Raw genomic sequence first — 25,943 nt, forward strand, 5'->3', positions numbered from 1 at the left:
GAACGTGGATATCAGATGTTTTTCCTTACTAGAAAGGAGCTCTGTATCCATGAATTTTATTGAATATTATCCACCAAATATGAACTGCATGTAAGACATTGAAACACTTACACCTCATCTGACACAAATCAATTCCTAGAGTTAGACAACAGTTTTGACTACTCTTCTATGGTGACCTTTGGGAATCAGATTCTGTCACCCTTACATTGAACGTTTAGCCCCATTGAGTAAGGGTGGCAGAATCAAGCCCTTAGTGAATAGGTAACTGCATTGTTCTCCCCTCAAGTGGAGTCTGATATTGATTTTTATGTAACATCCTGGGCCAGATTCTCTACTGTGTAAATTGGCATAGCTCCACTGGCCTCAAGGAAGCTGCCATTTTACAGCAACTGAGGATCTGGCCTCCTCCTGTTCTAACCCTTCTGAGGGAATTTAAGCTCAGACATTTGAAGAAAGCAAGAAACTTATCAAATAATTGTTTTGATCACACACAAGCAACCCATGGGGAAACCAATCAACCACTGCATTTTGTTTCACAGTACAGATAAAAAAAATGAATTTTGAGTAGCTCAGTGACTGTTTTTTTCTTTGCTTGCTTTATTTGCTTTTTTCTTCCCTATATTGTTAATACTTTTGATTCTATAAGCCATCCTTCTATGAAGATGACTCTCAGATGATATTAGCAGTTGCTGTGGAAGTGTGACATTTTCTCCTGCTAGTGATAGTTTGAGAATTGTTTGCATTTGTAGTCCTTAATTTTATGGCATATGAGAAATCATCTCTCTGGCTGTATTTTAATGGGACGGTTAATTGTTTATATTTGAGGTTTAAGCTAAAAATCAACTAGGAGCAATGCAAAAATAAAAAAAAAATCTACTGGGTTAGCGTTTGAGAGCAGAGGAGTGAAAGTGTCCTGGTTTCTGGAATTCTGAGAAAGGAAAGGGCTAGGCAGATTTATGAACAAAATGATGAGGTCTGTGCACCAGATAGTCCAGCTGACTTCAATGTTTTCCAAGTGCCATCCTATTCATGGCGTGATCATTGATGTGATGAGTGGAGGCCTGCTGATGCTAGAGCAATAAAGGCTTCGAAAGAGTTGCAGAAGAAGATTGTGGATTGTGTGCTGTACAAGTGTGCAAAGCAGATAAGGGAGACTGGATTGCTTTAAAAAATGTTTCACAATGGTACACGTAGCTTCAAAGACTGAAGATGCTTCCTCAAAAGGCTATGGACCAAAGGGTTTGATTCTGAATGAAAATATGCCGGAGCAGAACAAAAAGGCACCTTGGCTTCTGTATGTTCAATGGGGTTTCCAAGAATTGAACTGACTCCAGAGAAGTGCCTTTAAAGAAGTTCACAAATACCGGGGAGGTGCTGGGAGAGTGCTTTTCCGTGTAAAGAATTTTATCATCTCAGTGCAGGTTGCTCCAACTGTATTACATTACGCTAGAATGACTTCTTTGTATGAGTCAGGGTTTTGTAGTTACTAGGGAAATGCTTGCATGTGTTCTTACAGTTGTTACTTATAAGCGGTGTGAATAGATTTGCTCTTAAATTCTGTGGACATGCTTGAATAATGCATTCCATGCTCTCTCAAACATTAAAGCAGAAATATTTTTTCATTGGTTTGTATGCATACAGGAAATTGATGTTTACCTATGTTTACAGATTAAAAATCGAATCCTCCCAAACCTAAATATAAGTCTAGCAAAACGGTACCTACAATGGTATTTACTGATGCATCAGCAATAATTGGTAGTTATAAAAATGCCTGGCAACAAATGCAGTGGCAAAGAGCTCATCCCCTTCTCACTGTTTTCAGTTTAGTCCGGTAGTCTCTGTTTCACATGCTTCCTGGTGTTTTCTGTCGATATACTATTATCAGATTGTGGATTTTTTTCTTTACTTTCATCCTTTCTTATGCTCCTGTGACCATGTTGCACTGAAGGTTTCATTGCACACATCAGTGCTTGTGAGCTATGTCTTATTTAGGGTGGGTTAACACTTCCCCGTGTTTCTTGTTTACTTCCTTCACAAAAATGACATTGTGATTGGTCATAATTATCACAGGGAGAAAGACATGTGGGAAGGCTCATTATCTGGGGACTCTTTTGATGAGCATAGTATGAAGAGTTAAGCCTCAGGTTTCTTCTGCCTGTGTCAGATTTAATACAGTGAAAATCATTTATAACGGACACTTCACTACAGTTTCGTAGGTGGTATGTTCATGATCCTGAAAGCAATCTGAAATGCTCATTAGCTGATGAGTCCTTCAGTGTAAATCGAGAAAATTATTAAGATCTCCATTCCTCTGCACCAGATTCAAACCAGCTGAGCAGGATGGAACAACAACATTCTGTCTTATTCCAGAAATCCACCCACATCTTTCCCCAGCAGGATGTTGACTGACAATTAGGAATGGGCCCAAGCCATGGAATTAGATCTTGATTTAAACTCAAACTTCCACAGATTGTGTCAAAGCCAGCATTCCACATTAATCAGACTTAGCATCTTCCATGTTTCTGACGAAGTGAGTTTTACTTGTCACATCTGTCCCCATGTGCAGGAAGAACAGACACTTGGTCAGGACACAGTGTGCTAAACTCAGTAAAGCCAGTGGCATTACTCCAAGAATGAATGCTGCCTAAAATGTCCAGTTCCTCTTTTCTGTGTTGCCAACTCTCACAATTTTACCGTCACTCTTACAATATTTTGAATTTTTCTTAAAGCTCCAGCTCCTGGTGGTTACATAAAAATCTCAGCTTTGAGGCCTCAAAGAGTGTTAAAATACTTTTCTAGCCCTCGTGATTGCAAACTGAAGTTAGAAAATGTGACTCAAGTGCACCCTAAAATCTCAAAACTCAGGAGGCAAATAAAATAGCCTTCACATTTATTATGTTTTTTAAAATGTCATGATTTTTGAATATTTGGGTTTGTCAATGCTGATGACAGAAAATGTATAATTATTCTGTAGCAGTGGAGCATACTCAAGAGAATCTTCCCCGCACACCCAAACCAGAGTAGCAACTTAGATAAAAGCATGGCATTGAAAATAGGTTTGAGATGAGAACTTCTGAGTTGTGACTAGCTGCTTCCCTGTCTAGTAGGGTATCACATAATATACTTGTTAAGATGAAACTGAACTGCTGACATTGTGTGACACCATCTAAAATGTGCGTGAAAAGACTTTTTTCATTGGACCACCTTCTGTTGGTGAGAAAGACAAGCTTCTGAGCAACACAGAGCTCTTCCCCCAGTCTGGGAAAGGTACTCAGTTTCCCAGCTAAATACAAGGTCGAACAGATAGATTAGTATAAGTAGTTAGCACATATTCTAAGGCAGGGTAGTCAACAGGCAGCCCGTGGGCCAAACGCAGACCACCAGACGTTTTTGAATGCTTTTATCATTATTGTTATTTTTGTATTATTGTCTCTGGAGTCTGGACCTTGACCAGGAAATTTGGACCTTGACAAAAAATAATTACCCCTGTTCTAAGGAACCATTCAAGATGAAGTGACCTTGATTTAGCTGTGACACTGAGTTTAATTGCATTGTGCAGTAAAGCAAGATACAAGGTTTCAGTATACAGTAGAGCTGAGCAAAATTTTTTGGGTGACTAGTTTCTTCATCAAAAAATGCAGTTTCAGGTTGACCAAAACTATTTGTGAATTGATGTAGAGTTAGTCAAATAGTGTCAACCAAAACCAAAAACATTGAAACCTTGTGGTAATGTCAAAATGAAACATTAGGCATTTTGACAAAAGCAAAGGAAAATTAGATTTACAAAAGTGGAAGAGATGGTGCAGTGGCCATATCCCTTATAGGCTTCATCCTGGTGGTGAGGGCACTCACCTGAAGTGTGGAAGACCCAGGTTCACTCCCAATCTCTGTCTCATGTTGAGATGTGATTTGAACGTACATCTGCAGCATTGCATGGGACTGCCCTAACCACTTGGTTGTGGGAGATTCTGGTGTGGTGTTGTTTCCAGCTCTCCTCTTGAAGCTCTTTTTTTTTTTTTATAAATAATTATATAGTCATTGGAGCAGGGACTTGAACTTGGGTCTCTGATATGCATATCCTAACTACCAGGATGTAGCATTATTCTCGCTGTCTTTCTCTGGCCCGGTGATTGTCGTTCACAGTGGCAAGTCATAGTCATTCACAATGACAATGAATGGTCATTGGGTCAGGGATGAACACAAAATACCTGGTTCCCCACTGCCTTGTACCTTTTGTTGTCAGTCATTTACACCTGCGCAAAGTGGATGTAAAATCTATCTATGTATCAGTCTCATAGACTTTAAGGTCAGAAGGGACCATTATGATTATCTAGTCTGACCTTCTGCACAATGCAGGCCACAGAATCTCACCCACCCACTCCTGTAACAAACCCCTAACCTATGTCTGAGTTATTGAAGTCTTCAAATTGTGGTTTGAAGACCTCAAAGTGCTGAGAATCTTCCAGCAAGTGACTCGTGCCCCATGCTGCAGAGCAAGGCAAAAAACTTCCAGGGTCTCTGCCAATCTTGACTGGAGGAAAATTCCTTCCAGACCCCAAATATGGTGATCAGCTAAACCCTGAGCATGTGGGCAAGACTCACCAGCCAGCACTCAGGAAAGAATTCTCTGTAACTCAGATCCCACCCCATCTAACATCCCATCACAGACCATTGAGCCTATTTACCTGCTAATAATCAAAGATGAATTAATTGCCAAAATTAGGCTATCCCATCGTACCATCCCCTTATCAAGTTTAGTCTTGAAACCAGATATGTCTTTTGCCCCCACTACTCCCCTTGAAAGGCTGTTCTAGAACTTCACTTCTCTAATAGTTAGAAACCTTCATCTAGTTTAAGTCTAAACTTCCTAGTGTCCAGTTTATATCCATTTGTTCTTGTGTCCACATTGGTACTAAGCTTAAATAATTTCTCTCCCTCCCTGATATTTATCCCTCTGATATATTTATAGAGAGCAATCATATCTCTCCTCAGCCTTCTTTTGGTTAGGCTAAACAAGCCAAGCTCTTTGAGTCTCCTTTCATAAGACAGGTTTTCCATTCCTCGGATCATCCTAGTAGCCCGTCTCTGAACCTGTTCCAATTTGAATTCATCCTTCTTAAACATGGGAGACCAGAACTGCACACAGTATTCCAGATGAGGTCTCACCAGTATCTTGTATAATGGTACTAACACCTCCTTATCTTTACTGGCAATACCTCGCCTGATGCATCCTAAAACCACATTAGTTTTTTTCACAGCCATATCACATTGGCGACTCATAGTCATCCTGTGATCAACCAATATTCTGAGGTCCTTCTCCTCCTCTGTTACTTCCAAATGATGTGTCCCCAGTCTATAACCAAAATTCTTATTAATCCCTAAATGCATGACCTTGCACTTTTCACTATTAAATTTCATCCTATTACTATTACTCCAGTTTACAAGGTCATCCAGATCTTCCTGTATGATATCCCAGTCCTTCTCTGTGTTTGCAATACCTCCCAGCTTTGTGTCATCTGCAAACTTTATTAGCACATTCCCACTTTTTGTGCCAAGGTCAGTAATAAAGAGATTAAATAAGATTGGTCCCAAAACCAATCCCTGAGGAACTCCACTAGTAACCTCCTTCCAGCCTGACAGTTCACTTTTCACTATGACCCATTGTAGTCTCCCCTTTAACCAATTCCTTATCCACCTTTCAATTTTCATATTGATCCCCATCTTTTCCAATTTAACTAATAATTCCCCATGTGGAATCTTATCAAATGCCTTACTGAAATCGAGGTAAATTAGATCCACTGCATTTCCTTGGTCTAAAATATCTGTTACCTTCTCAAAGAAGGAGATCATGGTTGTAAAACCATGTTGTATTTTGTCCCAATTGCCATTGACCTCAATGTCCTTAACTACTTTCTCCTTCAAAAATTTTTCCAAGACCTTACATACTACAGATGTCAAACTACCAGGCCTATCAGATCACTTTTTTTCCCTTTCTTAAGGAACTATGTTAGCAATTCTCCAGTCGTACGGTACAACCCCTGAGTTTACTGATTCATTAAAAATTCTTGCTAACGGGCTTGCAATTTCATGTGCCAGTTCCTTTCATATTCTTGGATGAAGATTATCTGAGCCCTCTGATTTTGTCCCATGAAGTTGTTCAAGTTTGGCTTCTACCTCGGATGTGGTAATATCTACCTCCACAGCCTCATTCCCATTTATCATCCTACCATTATCCCTAAGCTCCTCATTAGCCTCATTAAAGACAGAGGCAAAGTATTTGTTTAGATATTGGACCATACCTAGATTATCTTTAACCTCCACTCCATCCTCAGTGTTTAGCGGTCCCACTTCTTCTTTCTTTGTTTTCTTCTTATTTATATGGCTATAGAACCTTTTACTATTGGTTTTTATTCCCTTTGCAAGGTCCAACTCTACATGGCTTTTGGCCTTTCTCACTTTATCCCTACATGTTCTGACCTCAATAAGGTAGCTTTCCTTGCTAATCTCTACCATCTTCCACTCCTTGTAGGCTTTCTGCTTTTTCTGAATCACCTCTCTAAGATGCTTGCTTATCCAGCTTGGTCTGCAACTCCTGCCTATGAATTTCTTCCCATTTCTTGGGATGCAGGCTTCTGATAGTTTCTGCAACTTTGACTTGAAGTAATTCCAGGCCTCCTCCGTCTTTAGATCCACAGGTTCTTCAGTCCAATCCACTTTTCTAGCTAATTTCCTTAATTCTTTAAAGTTAGCCCTTTTGAAATAAAAAACCCTAGTCCCAGAGCTATTTTTGTTTATCCTTCTTATCACTTGTACCAAGGTTGTCCCCTACAACCATTTCTTCTATGAGGTCCTCACTACTCACCAAAACCAAATCTAAAATGGCATCCCCTCTTGTAGGTTCTTCAACTACTTGGTGAAGGAATCCATCAGCTATTGCATCCAGGAAAATCGGAGCCCTATTATTATTACTAGTACTTGTCCTCCAGTCTATATCTGGGAAGTTAAAGTCTCCCATGATTACACAATTCTCATTAGTGTTTACTTCATTAAAAACATTAAAGAGGTCTCTATCGATATCCAAATCGGATCCTGGCAGTCTGTAGCACACCCCAAGCACTATCCCAGGGGAGGCGCTAGCTTTCTTTCTCAATGTGATTTTTGCCCAGATAGACTCTGTCTTATCCATTCCTTCACTTCTTATTTCTTTACAGTCTACCTCATCATTGGTATACAATGCTGCTCTACCACCTTTGCTTTTATTTCTGTCTTTCCTAAACAACACATACCCTTCAATACCTGTTCTCCAGTCATGACTACTATTTCACCATGTTTCTGCTATCCCTATAATATCCAGTTTCACTTCCTGCACCAGTAGCTGTAGTTCCTCCATTTTGTTACCTAGACTCCTCGCGTTGGTGTACAAACATCTTAATTTTTGCCGTTTGGCTTCAGTGACATTCTTTACCCGATTAGGCACAGACATGCTACTGCCAGTATCACCTGTTAGACTGGTTTCTACAATACCCTTCCTCCTGATGTCCATTCTCCTACCCAAGCCTGTATCCTTTCTTACTCTGTTTTCTTCCCTCTCAATGTTAAATTCCGGCGTGGAGATTACCTGGACATCTCCTAACCATCTCCCCCAAAGTCCTAGTTTAAATCTCTCTTAATCAGTTGTGCCAGCCTCCATTCTAGAAGTCTATTTTCCTCCTTACTGAGGTGAAGTCCATCCTGAGAGAACAGTCCTCTGTCATGAATGCTTCCCAGTGGCCATACATCCCAAAACCCTCCTTATAGCACCACTGCCTGAGCCATATGTTGATCGCCATAATCTTGTCACATCTTTGTTGCCCTTCTCTAGGAACAGGCAGAATCCCACTGAAGATCACCTGAGCCTCTATTTCCTTAAGCATCTTCCCCAGTCTGGCATAGTCTCCCTTGATATGTTCCAGCGAGAATCTAGCTGTATCATTCATTCCCACATGAAGGACAATCAGTGGATTCTTTCCTGCTCCTGTTAGGATCCTTTTCAGTCTCAGGTCCACATGCCATATCTTAGCACCCAGCAGACAGCACACCCTTCTGTTCTCCGGATCAGCTCTAGTTACAAGCCTGTCTATTCCTCTCAGTAAGGAGTCCCCAATCACGAAGACCTGCCTTTTCCTGGTAATGGTGCAATTCTCCAGTCTATCCCCTGTTCCCTCTGGCTGCAAGTCCTCTCAATTTCTATTGTCCCTTGCAATCCTCCGCAACCCATCCCGTATCCTCCTGGGGCTCATATTTGATGCTATCTCCATTGACTCTTCCCCTTTTCCTATAGGACTTGCTGCTCTTCTCTTCTTCCTTGCCCTCTCACCTTCAGTGACCACCTGCTGTGCCCCTTCTTCATTTTCCAACTCTGCAAACCTGTTCCTGAGTTCTATTTCTCCTTCACTAGCCCATCTTTTCCTCTGCCTGGTTCTCTTAGTCACATGCTTCCACTGTTCACTTTCCTCGCCCAGCAGTCTCCCCTCAGAATTCTTTGGTCCTGCTTCCATCTGCAAGTTTGAGCTTTTCCCTTCAGCCTCCTCATGTCTCTTCTCCATCATCTGCTCAAACCCCCTTCTAAACTCAACCAGAGTTTCCACCTGCATCTCCAATCCTTGGCTCTTTTCTTCCATCAGCTCTATCAGGATGCACTTCATGCAGACAAAACTCTTTTCAGGCACCCCCTCTAGGATCATGTACATGCCGCAGCTTCCACATCCAGTCATCCTCATTATGTCTTCCACTTCTTCCTCTGTATCAGTCATAGCCTTCTCACCTAAAACCTGTTAGTCCAGGAAACACAAACCAAAGCAAACCACCACCACCTACAGCAAAACAAACCCCCAACGGGCACCAGAACACCGGCAGAACACCACCCACTCCCTTCACTGGCCTGTCTATTCCTCTGTCTAGCTCTCTTAGTCTCCCCTACAAACTCCCACTGAGTTTACAGCTCTGTTTGCTGGCTCCAGTCTTAGGGGTTTATACTGCCACCTATCACTACAGGCACCTTCCATGTAAAATCAATAGCAATAACAAAGACTCCAATGGATTTCCTGGGGTCTGTGGCTTATCTCCCTGTTCAGAGTAAATGCTTTGCCTGAAGTAGGATTTGTTGTTGTTAATTCTTTTTTTATTATGAATCCCCTCTCTTTCTTCCTTGGTAGGGATTTATTGGGTGGAAGAGGGTGGCAGTCACATGAGTGTCATTCTCAAGGTGGAGAAAGGCTTATTCAAAGAGGAACGTGTTGCAGTGTTTCTTAAAGATAATCAGACTCTAGAATAGATTCTCCTGATCTTCTCTAGAAGTTTGGTGCATAGACAGTTCCGTCAATTGAAAATGCTACCAGCTCAGAATGAACAAAACAGCAATGTGAGTGGTGAGGTTATGCATCCACCTTATTCCCAGTAGTTCCACTTTTTTGTTGCATTTTGTTATTATGATTTTCAGCCATTCATTAGCTAGCTTTGCAGCAGGGGATGAAGGTACATAATGGCTTATAAACCTTTCAGAATGGTGCAGTTTAAGGAAAGATTGGGAGGAGAGAGTGCTCCAGCTGGATCTAGTAAGAAGAGCATGTTCCAGGTGAGAAGAAAGCCTGGAGATGAAAATGAAGGAAAGACATGAGGGAACTGATTTTTACCTATAGGTTTGTATAGTACCTACTACAACGAGGCTCTGGTCCTTGCCTGGGGCACTATTGCCATACAAATAATAATAATAATAATTAATGGCAATAATAAGTAGGAGCTAGGGTCTTGAATGCAAAGCTAAAGAGCTTATTATTATTATATACTATTGTTATTTATTAGTATAAATTTGATGTGGGAACTGTGGGGGACCCCATGAAAGGATCTGGAGAAAGAAAGGGACAAATTAAATTAATGGCAGTCTGTGAATCAGTAAAATATAATTCATTAGTCAGATCAAATAGATAAAAGTCAATCAATGAAGTAAATCCAGGAACAGAGAAAATAGTGTAACCCATTAGCTGAAAGCATTTGGAAATAAATGGGCAGCAATCACTCAGTTGAAATAAACAAGGCATCAAACAGTCAAACGGGGCAACATATGAAATAGTCCAAGCATAGTGGTGCCATCAGTGGAAGGGCAGAAGTGAAAGCACCTTGAGTTGGGTCTGAACCAAAGTACTGGCTCAGATCCACCACACCTCCTGGCCAAACTATGAAGAAGTTCAAATCCAACTCCATATCTTTGTTCCAGGCCTGTCACTATAACAAGACAAACCAAAGCACTAAATCTAAATGTTCGTGACCCATCTGTAGAAATGCATATATCTGTGATATATTTATTTGTGTTTATAAGTAGCTCCATGTTATAGAGTAATATGGCTATGTTCTATGTGACATTTTCCATTGCATTATATAGTAGAGAGGGCCTGATCCAAAATCCTCAGATTCACACACTTCCTTTGGAGGAGTGTGGATCTGGATCTGACTGTCATGACTAACCCGTTTGTATAAATGCCTGAATCAACCCTTTTGGATTGGAACAGCCCCAACTCTGGAGAGGGGCTTAACTGGATCCAGATCTACATCTGAACTTTACAGCTAGGACCTATCTCTAGACTGTAGTCACTGGAACTTTCCTGCCCCCCCAATATAGGTAGTTAACCCGTATACATAAGTTACGTCTTCTGATACCTAGAGTCTTTTTCCCTAAAGGAACTATTAGTAGCCAATTTGGTTATTCCTTCAGAAGTCCATGTGCTACTTGACTCCCTTCTAATTCAGGTAGGGGTGTTGAACTACAGCAGAGCCCTCCTTGATGTCCTGTGTAACAGCAAACACACGTAAACATGCATGCTAGACATACAGGCTTCTGATCAGAGAGAGCATGGATTTCCATGTCATTGGCTCTTGTTTGTTTCTCTCTTCATGGGTATGATTTCCAAATCAAAACCCTGAATAGCCTTAGCACAGTTTGAATTATATAATTGTGCTGCTGAGAGTCACATGACTTGCTGTCTGAGTAATTCCCTGCAGAAGGAGACAAGCTGCATGTTAAAAAGCTCAACAAATAGTGTTTAAAACAAAAAGTATATAGCATAGAATTTCCATAGTACTTCATCTGAAATCATCCACTGCTGCAACAGCCACATGTATTTCTGGTTCAAAGCTTAGGGATTTGATGGGTAGAGGACAAGTGGGGATGCTGGGGGGGGGGCTTTCGCTGCATCTGTGGTTTGTTTTCTGTTCCTTCAATAACACCCCTGTCTTCAAAACTGGGTGCATCCGATGTTGAACAAAATGAGTGGCTCACTGGAGACCTCAATAAGCAGCTAGGAATCATTGGCTTGTGGAGGTAAGAAGCAATCACATTCCTAATAGTCTGTGTAAAACCCATTATTACTTTTCTGTGATTGTATAAGATAGAAGAAGGGAGAGTAAACAACTGGCACCTCTGTAAACTAGCAGGGGTCTGCTGAAGATATATTTATAGGAAACGTAATGGGGGGGAGGAAGAGGTACAAACTGAATGTAACCTTTTATTATCATAAATGCCTTGGTGCTGTTTTCAGGACTGTTAATTGGATTGATTGTTCTGAACTCTATCTCTCTTTCACATGTGAGTTGGCCAGTGAATTGTAACTTGTTTCAACTGGCAGAATCAAAAGGAGAAGGGGTTGTCTGGCACTGCAAGGCTGTATGAGGGTGAGGGAGTGTATTTTCAGACCACAACACTTAAGGAGACTGTTGCTCAGTTTCAGAAAGCACAGCTGTTGCAGAGAGAGAGAGAGGCAGGAAGTGTGAAAGCAGCTTTGTGATCTCTAACAGGTAGGCAAGAGCATAAACCATATGTTTCTTCCTGGATATTCTTCTTTCTCAAAGAACTGGTAATATAGATCTATATATATATTGTTTGGGTTTGCAAAGTCCTTTTGTCTGTTTGTGTTCCTTAGACCTGGTTGATGATAGCAGCTGCATGTGTATACCCAAAAGCCAGTGTTTGTGTGAATGAGAGATCACTAGGTCTTCTGAAAATCAGTGAGGTATCTGGGATTTGCAGACTGGGGGGATTCACCTGCAAATCCTACTGCAGTTGAGACATGTGATCAATGCAGGACTACAGCATGTGATTGTTTGAAGAACCCAAAAAAGTTAATTTAGAAGACCTAAAAAGCCTACACATTACCTTCCTGAGCAGTCTCTGTTGCAAACAAGGGAGAGAGCTAGAAAAAGCTGAGAGAGGGAATTTGAGCTCTGTTGATTTTTCCTTTGATCTAGTTGCTGACATGTGAAAAGAATAATGGAATTGTCTCACTATCTGGTAGCTATCACAAGAAATCCCTGCACACATCTATGCAAAGTGGACAAGGCTTGCCCTTGTTGTGTTTGATTGTTCTCTCTTATATAGGTATGTTGAAATATATTATAGCAACTTTCAGACTGAAAGAAGGGGTTAGATGGAATTAAGGTTTGATATTGGAAAGAAAAAATGTAAGCATAAGCATTGGTCAGGAGGTGAGGGCAATATGTCTATAACCACTATGAAATGCATAACAAAAGGTTGCTCTTCTGTAATCCCTTCCTTCCAAAGAATGCAATATTAATTGAGCTTCCTAATGTACCTGTGAGGTAGGCATTAGTATTCCTATTTTTTCAGGTGCGGACACTGAGGCACAGAGCTTGTGGGCTCATTTATGCTACAAGTCTAACTGCCAGAACATGATCAGGGGTATTGGTGTTGGCAGCTTTTGTAGGACAACATGTTTATAGAGCTGTGTGACAGCCTCAGCCATGATACAGTGATTTAGAGTGTAGCACCATGCTCTACTCCTATTCTGGCATTCACACTATGGACAAAATAAAAGGTTAGATCACAGACATACATGCTCGATAACTACACAGTGAAATAGTAAAATGTGCATTGTAGACAGGCCCTGAATAATTTGACCGAGATCAAACTAGTTTGTAACACAGCTTGGAACAGCCTTGTGCTTTAACCACTCAACTGTTTCAATTAGACAAAATAGCTCCTACTTTTCTTTTTTTTTTCTTGGCATGACCCAACCATATGTTAACTTGGGTGATTACATTCTGCTTACATAAAATTCCCAATGTAGTTTCAACTGGTTATAGTTTTATGTTGTAGATTTGCTGTGTGGAAATCTTCTGCACTGGAGAAAGCAGCGTTTCAGCTGTAGGGGTTATAATCCCTGAACTGTATATATAGTAGTTTGTAAATTTGTGAATCAACATTTTGGGATCTCTGTTTAAAAAGTACTACATGAATGTCAGCCTATTTTTAATAATGATATTTCTCACAGTACTGTAGATTACAGGTTGGTAAGCATTTGCTTTATTTACTGAATTCTTGTTTTCTAAATCTGCTGTCAGTGGAGACATTTATGATAAAAAGATTGTAGCTAAAAACTAAAAATATGTACACATGCTATCAGAGCTGTTGTTCCCATTGTACTGGAGATGCATGTTTCACACAACAGATGTAATTACAGTGTTCAGCTTCTGCCACCCTTGTTTATTTTGAGCAGTACAGTATCTTACTCATGACTCAAAGATTCCCAGGAACACAGAGCCAGACCCTATATATATTGAATACATTGGGTGCTAGGACTAGAAACACTGGTCTGTCAGCTCCAAAAATGCAGTCCTCTACTATTTGAGCTAAAGAAGAAATTTCATACTATTGATATTGGTAGCTGCAGCCACTAGAGAGCATCACCACTCACTAGTTATTTGCACAAAGCCAGTGAGTTATATCACCTTGCAATATAATCTCCCAAGGCAGATACATTTGGACAGATTGATCCTTGTATAAATCCACTGATTTTGATAGAGTTACAGTAGGGATCTGTTTGGTCAAATAGGATCAAAGTGATAGCTGGTACTGTTAGATATTTTATTAACATAACTGTTAGATATCTGTATCTGTTGAAGGACAAAAAATAATCCACCAGTCTCCATAAAAAATGCTCACCGCTCCAAGAAATAGAAATTGAAGACTATGATATGTTTCGTGTTTATCCGTCTACTGCCATACAGTGCACCCATTGCTGACAGTGAGAGTTATGTGTAGATAACCTGGGGAGTACATACCCATTCATTTTTATGAGTGGTGGTCAGACTGACAATAGATTAAACCATCAATCTCTCTGTAAGAACCATCATGCTCTGTGGATAGATATCTGCATATTAGAACTTCTCCAAGGAGACTAGATGTGATACACAATGATGATCTGGTACAATCTTTCATTTCATGCATTGATCAGATAAATAATATTGGCTCCAAAAGAATAATTATGGTCAAATAGGGTGATTTATCAACAGACTAAAACTTATCTGATTTGGCCTTGTAATAGATGGTAACTGGTCTGAACCAAGAGCAGATTCCATATTGCCCAAACTTTCTAATTACACTAGTTTTGAGATAGTCCATAAAAACTGTGACACAGCCTTTCAGGCTCACCTTTGAGTTCATTAAGGAATTATTAAAATGCTTTTTAGGAAAATCTGTGTTTTTAATACTAACCTAAAGAAACTACTGAGGACTAAATGTAAATTATATCAGTAGTTTGAATGAATCCAGAAGCTGTGAAACTAATTTAAGGATGAAAATCGAGGCTAATTCTCCAACCTTATCTGTGAGTTTGACTGGCTTGGTAGTACTCTTGCCCTTAGATCAATCACTTAGATTTTACCCAAAGTTTTTGCAATAGAGGTATGCAAAATGTTTACAATAAACCCTGAAACCACATGAAACTTCCCTGGTTTCTAGTTTACTTACAAGCTCATACCTCAACTCACATTTGTTAAATTGTTCACAAAATGTGAGACTTTGTCATTGTTCTGCCCCCCCCCCCTTTTTTTTTATCGTATATTTATTAGCTACACTCTGGGGCCTTTAAAATTCCTTCTTTTCAACATGAAGGGAGCAGCTTTTTAAGAGAATCTTAGGGTATGTCTACACTACCCATCGGATTGGCGGGCAGCGATCGATCTAGTGGGGATCAATTTATCACGTCTAGTCTAGTCGATTTCTGCCTTCCCCCCCCCCCACAGTGTAGACAAGGCCTCAGTATTATATAATAGAGATTTCCTCCTCTGCAGGATGAAATCTTTCAGGACACGTAGAATTTTTAACAGCCAGGGTTTCTGCTATCTGAAAATGAATGTTATCGTTTTGAAAGTAATTCTTGTCCTGCTTCCATAAACTAACAACAAACAAATGCAGCCACTCAGAGCTCGTATTGTACCAAAGCAAAATGGAAAACGATTCTCAAATGTTTCCAGTTTTTTCTAAATATAGAACCCGCATTCTTCAAGGTGGTTCCATTTTGGGCAAAACATTTGGCCATAATTATTTTCCTGCATATCTGAACTATTGAGAAACCCAGGACTAGTTTATAGTTTTACAGCAAAGTCATGCAAAATTTTGCATAGATTTAACACACAAATAGGTGAAACTCAACAACAGTTTCAAAGCTTTGAGATTTTCACTCTTCCAAGCTCTGAGATCTTGATCTAACATCTGAGGCTCATTTGTGTAAACCTATGTGGACAGAACTAATTATAATGTTTCCATTAACCTCTATGAAATAAAACTGCTGAGTTTTGCCCAGGTCTCCACAGCCATGTCTTCCTAGGGAGGAGCTGTGTTGTCAAAAGCACATTGCCTTTTATGGCATGTAATAGTGATGTGCCTTTTTTTTTTCTTTCTCCTCTTTTGCCCACAATGGCTGGAATTCAGATTTGAGTGTCTGGGTTTAACTCGGTTCCAAAATGCACTTAAGCATGTGGCTTTTGTTTTTCAATAGAATATATCCACTTATAGCTGTAATGCAAAGCACTTTAGAAATAACAGTCCATGATTATGATTTCCTACTTAGAAAGTGGGAGTTGCACAGATATCCTTTACTTGTTAGCAGCATTGTGGTAGATCTTGGCACAAGCTATTTCTGGTGTGGTTCTATCATCGGAGTCAATAGAATTGTACCAGGGATGAACTTGTCCCCCTCTTAATACCTTTCTCACCTTTTGCTTTAATGAAGTGCAGTGAATTTTAAACTTTACCTGGAACTGTGTTCTATAAGTCTGTAATCGAAAAGATCTGCTGATTGATCAGGCTGCTGTGTTCAACATTTAAATTTGCTTATTATGAATGACTGGTATGCCATGGTAATGAGATTTCCTCCAGTTTTACAGCCTGAATCTTGCTGATACATGCAACCAGGTTTTTGGTGGTATATTACATTCACCCATTCTTTACTATTTTTAAGTCATTTGGGTGAAAAACAGTGACCTCTTGATGACCTTTTGATGTTCCTTTGAACAAGTGAATGAGAGGGACAGGGAGGGATGTGTTGAAGCAGGCTTTCCTCATACAGTACACTCAGTGCCTGGGTACTTAATTAAGGAAAACCAAAGAGTGTGAGGATCCTAACACTGCTAAATTTTCACTAAATGGCCCAAGTATAAAATGAGAGGCAAGATGGGTGAGGTAATCTCTTTTATTGCAGCAACTTCCCTTGGTGAGAGAGACAAGCTTTCTGAGTTTACACAAAGTTGCACAGGAGGAGAGAGAGAGAGAGTGAGTGCTCTGGGTAAGCTCAAAAGTTTGTTTCTGTCACCAACAGAAGTTGGTCCAATAAAAGATATTACCTCACCCACTTTGTCTCTCTAATATCCTGGGACCAACACAGCTAGAACAACACTCCAAGTATAAAATAGCGGATTAGAAAGAAGAACAAAAGATAAATAAGCCATTTGGGAGTTAAAGAAACAGTGTCGTCCCTCCGCCCTCCCTCTATTTTTGTCATTAATAGAAACATATGTTATGGATGAAGAGATCTGTACAATACAGTTGACTAACTCTACTCTATCTCTTGCCTCAGTAGAGACCCTCTATGGATAAATAGTATCTCCCTCTCAGTCTTAAATTTAGTTACAGGAGTTAGATAAGATCCCTAGTCAAAGTTCATGGCTCTCCAGGTATCCCATTTGGGAGTAGAAATTGGCGGTAGCCAAGTATTTCTTTGTGTATTCCTTTTTAAATAAGAGTGCAGAGTCCTTAGGGTGATCAATGCCCCAATTTTATAGGGACAGTCCCGATATTTGGGGCTTTGTCTTATATAGGTGCCTATTACCCCCTCCTCCGCCCCCCCACTCCTGTCCCGATCTTTCACACTTGCTGTCTGGTCACCCTAAGAGTCCTGTGTCTCTGAATAAAGACGGAACCAAGAACAAAAAAGAGCAGTACCAGCTCCCTAGGCTTCTTTACCAAACACCAGATCCAAAAGCTGTCTTGTCTTTAGCTTTTTCCAGAGCTACATTGGTCTAAGTTACAGGCTCCTGCTTCAGTTTTTTCTTGCCTCTTTTCCTCTGCCCCTCTCTTTGTTCTTGTCTGTGACCTCAGTATCTGCATGTTTTCTCTCACACACACCCCTACCCAAAAAAATACTCAGCCCAAAAGCTCCTTGGATGGTTCACACACTCCTTTTTGTCTTAGGTGGAGGTTATGTTAGGTGTGAACTCACCCTTCAAATATCAGCCTCAGTGGGTTTTAACCTAATCCATAACAAAGTTTTATCCAGCTCATAATAATACATACCATGAAATTATGATCCCTGCTCCAAAGAGCTTACAAGCTGAGTAATACAGCAAGCTTTCTCACACTGTCCCTCCCAGTGGTGTGACCTGGAGAGGCCACTGAGCTGGTCTACACTGATTGCCATGGCTACTGTAATGGATCCATAGATCCCATGCTCTTGAATGGCTCTGGAATAATGCCTGTGAAGACCCACTTCAATGTGTCAGCCCCCTTAGGGTGGGTCTCTCTCTCCCTCTCTCCCTAGGGTAAGCCGTGCGGTTTCACCTCCTCCTGGGATTGAACCACAGAGCCTTCAGCACCCCTGCTTTGCCCCATGAGCTCCCCTCAGCCAGTCCCCCTGAATTGGACACCTGGGGAAGACTTACACACTCAAAGGGAGCAATGGCCCCCCAGCTTCCTGACTCTGGAATGGCTTGTAGTCAGGGTTGTACAAACAGAAGGATTTATTAGATGTCTGAAACACAGTGTAGAAAGTCCTTAGGTTAACATAGAGATCAGAAAGTTACAGCACAGTCCATCTGGGTTGGTCCTGAGCCCAGAGCTCTCTCTGATCTCCCCCCTTGAGCCCCTGTCCAGAAGAGTGTCATACTTCCAGGGGCCCATACATAACAACCTCCAAGGGTACCTCCTCCATCCTTTGTTCTGGTTTCCAGGGCAAAAATGGTCACTTAGCCATCTTCCTTAGTTCTTTTTGTTCTCTAGCCAGTCACGACTGGCTGGCTTCCTGCAGAGGGTGGGCTCTGCTTATCATTAGTTGCCCAGGCCCCAGATAGCTAGGCAACAGTCACACATGAATCTCTGGGTCTCTGCAAAGAGCAAACAACCTTTTCCTGCCACCGAGTTTAACCATGCACCACATGGGGAAACCGAGGCACACATAGTATTCATACAAAATATTACAGGCGATTCCCACTCTCACAGCTATGTCACCCAGGGTGTGAAAATTCCGCACCCCTGAGGGACATGGCTATGTCAGCGTAACCCCTGATGTAGACAGCGCTAGGTTGATGGAAGCATTCTTCCATCAACCTAGCTACCACCTCTCAGAAGTAGATTCACTACAGTGACAGGAGAGCCCTTCTCATCACTGTAGTGAGTGTCTACCCTGAAGCGCTACAGCAACAGCTGCAGTGCTGCAGCTGTGCCACTGCAGCAGCGTGGGTGTAGATATACCCTAGGACTGAGAAGGTAATTTGATCCTGTTGCCAAAATTATAACCCCTCTGCAGAGACAGTTATATTACCGCAGTTCCTAAGAACCCTGGTGATGGACCCGAACCCCACTATCACTTAATTATATTACAATGGTACCTAGAGGCATCTAGCCAGGACACCTTTGTGCTAGGCATTGTACAAACAAAACCAAGTCCCTACTTCCAGAGAGCTCACAGGCTAGGTTTTTGACAAGATGCAACTGGTGGCTAACCAGACAAACCAGGGATGCCAACAGCTATCTACTAGGAGGTGAACTGAGACCAGAAACTCATGTCACACAGTATACCAAACAACTATCCAAAGCTAACAACTTTGGATCGTTACAATCCTTGATTGTATTTGAACCACTGCTCTAGAGGTGAAAAGCACCATATCTATTTACCAGTTCCAGAAGCTGGAAGTACTCTTTTATCTGTCCGGTTTTATCCTGCAGATATCAAATTCACACCCTGGATTGTATGTGGATATCAGGCTGTGTTATGTATATTAGGAACTTGTTCAAAATGCAATAAACTTTGGCATTCAGCACTGCATACATTTGGTTTCTTTTGGTCAAAAGCATAGCTTTTGGAAACATAGGTGCTGACTTTTGGTTTTGCCGGTAGGTGCCCCATCCTGGCTCCACCCCCTTCGCCAAGGCCCTGCCCTTTCTCTGCCCCACTCCATCTCTTCCTGCCCCCTCTCCTTAGGTTCTCTCCCCTGAGCATCTCCTGCCCACTGCTTACTCCTTTCTGCCCCCTCCTGCCTTAACGGTGAGGTGTGTTTGGCGGGAGGGCTCAGCCTCCCCTCAAAACTGGCAATTTTCAGCATATTTATACACTTATTTCATATTCTAGTTATTGAATGTGTGTCTGTCATTGGCATCTTAACAATATAATCATTATTAAAATAGTAATGAAATATATCATTACGTTGTCATGAATTACAGTATATTAAAATCATTACACTCAGCTACAAGCTGTCTTCACTAACATCCCAGTTTAAAGACATGTTCGCTCTGGGCTTCACGCCTGCTTAGGGCTTGTTTGGGAGCTGAGGACTCTGGTGGCTGTGGGAAGAAGATGGATGGGAGGGACAAGCAGTGGAGAGTCTTTCCCCTCTCCCTTCCTCTTTCTTCTCTCCTTTCCTTTTGCTCTCCCTGCCTCTTTCCCTTTCTCTTGTTTCTTCTCTAAGTCCTTGCTCCCCTTCCTGATGCTTCCCCCTTCTTGCTTCCCTACCATGTCCCTTTTCCCATCTCTCTCTCTGCTCCCCACCTCCTAGTGGCTCTGTCTAGTGCCTGCTCTCACCCACACACTCAAAGTGGCAAAGAAAGTTCCCCTTCCCCGGGTGGGAAGGGTTGCGTAGTGGTTAAGGCACAGGCCTGCGGCTCAGGTGTTCTGGGTTTGATTCTCTGTTCTGCCGCAGACTCCCTGCTTAGCCTTGGGAAAGTCACTTCACCTCTGTGTGCCCTAGATCCTACCTGCTAAATGGGGCTAATCCTGACCCTGCCTCCTAGGCTAAATCCATTCATGTCTGTGATGATGGTGGGGAGAAATGGAGATACCAATGTGGGTAGATTTGGCCAGAATTTCTCCACAGCCTGAGAGTGAGAGCCAGCTCCGTTTAAGAGGGACGGGGGAGAGAGGGGCTCAGCCCAGCTCCGCACACGGAGTGGGGTTGGGGCTTCAGCCTTGCAGCTTCTGCCACTAGGGTGGTTGGGGCCTCCAAGCTGGGGGCTTCAGCCCTACATCTTCTGCCAGGATCCAGGGCTTCTCTTTCCTTCCCCTCCCCCCACTCCCGCCACCCAGCACAGCTCCTGCCAGGATCTGGGGCATCTCCTCCCGCTCTCACCCAGTGCAGCTCCTGATGGGGTCTGGGGCTTCTCCTCCCCCTAATCCACCACTGCACCCACCCCCAGCCCTAGCCTAGCTGGGCTCCTTTGGGTCACCTGATGCCTACTGGGGAGAGGTGACTGTGTCTGCCCGGCAGAGCTCACAGTGCAGCCAGAGCTGGTCCCATGGCCAGGAATCGTGCCAGCCCCTCGGGAGTGGTGTGATCAGCCAGGCCAGGACCTTCCCTGGCTGGGGTCCCTCAAGACGCACTTGCCTGGAGGGGCCCAGCCAAGCCCTCTGCACTGTCTGCCCTTCCACCTGGCTGAGACTAACCAGGCTTCTGCATCAGTCCCAGGCGGCTCAGCTCCAGGAAGACAGGTGGGGCCCCACAGATGGTGGGAAGCAGAGACGGCTCAGAGCTGGAGGTGGACTGGGGTCCAGCCAGGGGGCTGAGAGGAGCAGGGGGGTGGGGCCAGGGGGCAGAGAGGAGCTCTTGGTCAGCCAGCCAAGAGGAGCCAAGTGATGGGTGGGGGAGCCAGCGGGGTCTTGGGGCGCAGTGCAAGCGGAGCAGGCCAGGGCCCCTTCTGAGCATGGGCCTGGCTCCATGGAGCCACTGTAAACTCAGCACTGCCCATGCATAACCCTAAGGTGCTTTTGTGAGATTCACTCAGCCCCTGCTGGAGCAGGGAGGCACAAAACAGTTGATCTGAGCCTGCCCGCCAAACAGCTGATCGCAGCTACGTGCAGGTTACCCATATGAAACAGTTCATCTGCCGAGGCACCCGCAAAACAGTTGATCTCTGGCAGCCAACAGCTGGTCATCCTTGTGGGTACTGAGCACCCCCCCCCTTTTATTTTTCCATGGGTGCTCCAGCCCCAGAGCACCTACAGAGTCAGTGCCTATGTTTGGAAATAATTTTTCACTTTTAGTAAACAAAGATCTGATCTTCAGTCTGAAGAAGGCCCATCTTAAGGTAATAGAAGCAAACAAAAATCTTTAGTTTTACTTTTCAAGCCAAAATCCCTTTTTATTCCTGGAAACTAAACTCTTCAATTTGTATTTGGGAAATAATGTAATCTGTAGGTCATACTTGGCTACTTTCCAAATGAAAAATTCTGAACAGGTTGAGGAGAAAATACAGCAAAGTATTGAGCTGAATTGCCTAAGTGTAGGAGAGCTGGGAGTGACATTCAGATAGGGGCTTTTGTGTAGACAGAAATATCATTTAGACCGGCGGCTCTCAAACTGGGAGTTGTGACCCCTTAGGGGGTCACGAGGTTATTACACGGGGGGTCGCGAGCTGTCTGCCTTCACCGCAAACCATGCTTCACCCCCAGCATTTATAATAGTGTTAAATATTTTAAAAAATTTTTAATTTATAAGGGGGGGGTCTCACTTTAAGGTTTACTATGTGAAATGGGTCACCAATACAGATGGTTGAGAACCACTGATTTAGATGCCTTTGTACAGACAGTAAATCCAGTTGCTGGTTTTAAGTCTTTGAGACCTCTCTGTCACTTTGGACTGGTTATGGCCAGTTCTGTATCTGAACTTTCCTGCTTAGAGGCTGCTTTCCCAGAAAGACAAAATATGTGTTAATAGAATCATTGCACTGCCCACTTTCCCATTGCTGCTCGCATTGTTCACTATGTCCAGAATCACGCTCAGCTGAAATAAATGCACCATTTTTATGTTAACTACGTGACTCAAACTGAAGCTGTGGAATTTAAAGATAAAAAAACAAACCTAGGATGAAATAGTTTGTTCTGTTTTAGGCTTAAAAATAGCTAGTGATTTTGGATGCCCAGTTGGAGATACCTTTATAGGGGCTTGATTTTCAAAAAGTGCCAAGCACCCACCCTTTGAAAATCAGGCACTTTAAACGTGTCTCAAATCAGGCACCCAAAATCACTAGTATGCCTTGAAAATATAGGCCTTAAAGTTTACTTCATTGACTTATTGTTTTAAATAGCCTCACTTTGACCCCTCAAGGGAAGGGGAAGTAAAACACAACCTAATGGCATTCTGTTAGGAAAGCAAAATTATTTTGAAGTATCTATCCAATTACATGTTCTGTTCAAGGGTAACTTTCAGCATGTCAAAATCTCAGAGCTTAAATGTGTTAGTGGAATAAGAAACCTTGCCCAACTCAGGCTAAAAGCGAATGCAACAAAATGTTATGTTCACAGCAGCGTGTGACATACTTTCCTTTTTTTAAAACATATTTATAACCCATGAGTGCCTCAGTAAGCACAAGGCACGTGTCTGTGCTTCCCACCATCTCTTTATGTTGTGTGGGTGTCTGTTTGGTTAAGAACACAGGAACTGTGCCCTTGCTGTGCTCACAGCATCTGTACGTTATAATTGCCAGTTCACTGGAGAAGACACCTAACAGCTTATGTTGAAGAGTGATAGAGTAGCTCTGGAGAATAGAAGGTTCAGTTCTGCACTAAGGCTGGCATTTATGGATAGCAGGAGTCTAGTGAGAGTGGCTTTTACTGGGGTGCCAGGTGCAAGTGTAACACCGACAGACCCTGGTCGTTGGTGGGTGGGATCAAACAGGACACTTCTGGAGCTTAGTGTATGAGCCTCTACTGCAGGGGTGGGCAAACTATGGCCTGGGGGCTGCATCCGGCCCTTCAGATGTTTTAATCTGGCCCTCAAGTTCCTGCCAGGGAGCAGGGTCTAAGGCTTACCCTATTCCGCTTATGCCATGGCTCCGCACAGCTCCCAGAAGTAGCGGCATGTCCCCTCTCCGTCTCCTATGTGTAGAGGCAGCCAGAGGGCTCCGCACACTACCCCTGCCCCAAGTGCCACCCCCACAGCTCCCATTGGCCGGGAACCAAGGCTGATGGGAGCTGCAGGGGCAGCACCTATGGATGGGGCAGCACGCAGAGCTGCCTTGCCGTACCTCCACACAGGAGCCAGAGGAGAGACATGCTGCTACTTCTGGGAGCTGCTTGAGGTAAGGGCTATCCAGAGCCAGTGCCTCTGATCCCTCCAGTGCCCCAACCCCCTGTCCCAGCCCTGCTTCCCCCTCCCACCCTACAAATGCCTTGGTCCCACCCTCCTGCACCCCAGAGCCTGCCCTCCCAGCTTCAGCCCTCATTCCCCCAACTGCTTCCCAACTCCCTCCCCAGACCAGAGCCCCCTCCTGCACCCTGAACTCCTCATTTCTGGCCCCACCTCAAAGCCTGCACCCCCAGCCAGAGCCCTCATCCCCTTCCACACCCCAACACCCAATTTCATAAGCATTCATGGCCCGCCATACAATTTCCATACCCAGATGTGACCCTCGGGCCAAAAAGTTTGCCCACCCCTGCTCCACTGTGGGAGTTAAAAGCCAACTGGCTGTTAGCTAAGGCTGTAGAGCAGACTCATTTTCTCTCTCTCTCTAAGTGGTCTTAGTGCCACTAGGGGTGTGTAGGGTTGTCAGGGAGGGGTAGTACCTCTGATAGGGGAGCAGTCGTACTCTTAGGAGTAGCTCATCCACTTTGGTCCCCACTTGACACCTAGCTTTCACCGGTGGCCCCAAGTAGCTGTCAGCATGCGACAGTGGCCACATCCCTGAAAACCATCTCGACTGGCGGGCTAACCCAGGTGAGGGTAGCCGATGAGTCTGAGATCCTCTGTGAGTTAGGGCCTGTCTACCCATTGCATGAGAAGGCTGGATCCGGCTGACTGAGGAAACCGGTTCAACAGTCAGGAAGATGGTGACAGCAAGCGTTGTGGAACGCTCAAGAGCACAACAAGACACGTAGGTGTCCTGGTCATTCACTGCGCCCTGCCCTATCTCCAGCCATCTCAACTCTTGTCCTGCCACTGGATACAGATAGGAACTGGGAAGAGAGAGTGAGGTTGACATCATGCCACTCTCCCTCACTTTAATCCAATTCACGTGCAAGTCTCGACATATCATATATCAAGTCCTGTGGCAATGGGCGAGCGATGAAGCAGCAGGTGTGGATACACTGGGAGCTGTAGCCGCAGACCTGCACACAGGTGGCTCAGGTATAATGGTCGTTCCTCACTGACCGAAACAGCAGTGGAGCTTGGCCTTTTCTTGAGTGACTGAGCAGCCCTATTCAGGATTGCACTGCTCAACTCTGTAGAATGAGGAGGGGGCTAGAAAAGGTGCCCTAAACATTGCCGGCTTCACCTTACCCTGGCCAGCATATCGCAGCTGGCAGGGATCCCACAAAAGCGGTCGAACAAAAACAAAACTTAGAGTGACACCGATCACCATTGGCACATGGAACGTGCGCACGCTACAGGACAACATCACGGCAGACAGACCGGAGAGAAGAACAGCACTTGTCGCCAGAGAGCTTGCACGCTACAACATTGACATTGCAGCCCTTAGTGAAACTCGCCTTGCTAATGAAGGACAGCTGTCCGAGTCAGGCGGAGGCTATACATTCTTCTGGAGTGGCCGCAGCTGTGATGAGCATTGCGAATCTGGAGTGGGCTTTGCCATCAGGAATCATCTTGTTCAGAAACTTGCCAGTCCCCCCAAGGGTGTGAATGATCGACTCATGACAATACAGCTTCCACTTCAGAAAGGAAAACAAGCTATTTTAATCAGCGCATACGCTCCCACAATGACCAACCCAGAAGATGTGAAGGATAAATTCTACGAAGAACTAGATGCTCTGCTATCATCAGTGCACCGCACAGACAAGCTGATCCTGCGTGGCGATTTTAATGTAAGAGTCGGATGCAATGCCGCAGCCTGGGAAGGAGTCATTGGAGAAAAATGGAGTGGGAAAATGTAACAGCAATGGCCTGTTACTGCTGAAAACTTGTGCAGCACATGACCTTCTGATCACCAATACTGTCTTCCACCTCCCTACCCATAACAGGACTTTGTGGATGCATCCCTGTTCCAAGCACTGAAAATCTAGTGGAAGACCTAGAGAATGAGCTTGCTGATCTTCGTATTGAGGATGACGCTGAGAAAAACTGGGAGCGATTCTGCAACACTGTCTATACAGCTGCTTCGAAGGTATTGGAGCCCTCCACATGCAGGCGGCAAGACTGGTTTGACAAAAATGATGCAGAAATCCAGACCTTACTTGCTGAGAAGCACCACCGGCATTGTGCATATCAGAACGGTCCATCCTCAGCGGCAAAGAAGACCGCCTTTATCAATGCTCGCAGAACAGTACGGAACCGACTGCGCAAAATGCAGGACTTGTGGCTGAGCGCCAGAGCAGATGAAATACAGGCGTATGCGGACAGGAACAACTAGAAGCAGTCTTATGAAGCCCTCAACACACTCTGGTCCACAGTCTTCT

At 43.5% G+C, this 25,943-nt stretch overlaps 1 protein-coding gene across 9 annotated transcripts in view; it reads left to right on the plus strand.

The window, feature by feature from the left end:
- Nucleotides 1-25,943, plus strand: part of PHACTR1 (phosphatase and actin regulator 1) — a 483,984-nt gene that overhangs the window by 168,189 nt on the left and 289,852 nt on the right. The window contains exons 1-2 of one of the 9 annotated variants that reach the window (XM_030552422.1): nt 11,293-11,353; nt 11,754-11,826. The exons of 7 other annotated variants lie outside the window; for them this stretch is intronic. The gene's annotated coding sequence lies outside the window, so the exon portion shown is untranslated. Of the gene's footprint in view, nt 1-11,269; nt 11,354-11,753; nt 11,827-25,943 lie in introns of those variants that run through there. One more of the 9 variants, XM_030552424.1, reaches the window with a different exon arrangement.

The sequence above is a fragment of the Gopherus evgoodei genome, chromosome 2, assembly GCF_007399415.2.
Source record: "Gopherus evgoodei ecotype Sinaloan lineage chromosome 2, rGopEvg1_v1.p, whole genome shotgun sequence".
Lineage (NCBI taxonomy): Eukaryota > Metazoa > Chordata > Testudines > Testudinidae > Gopherus > Gopherus evgoodei.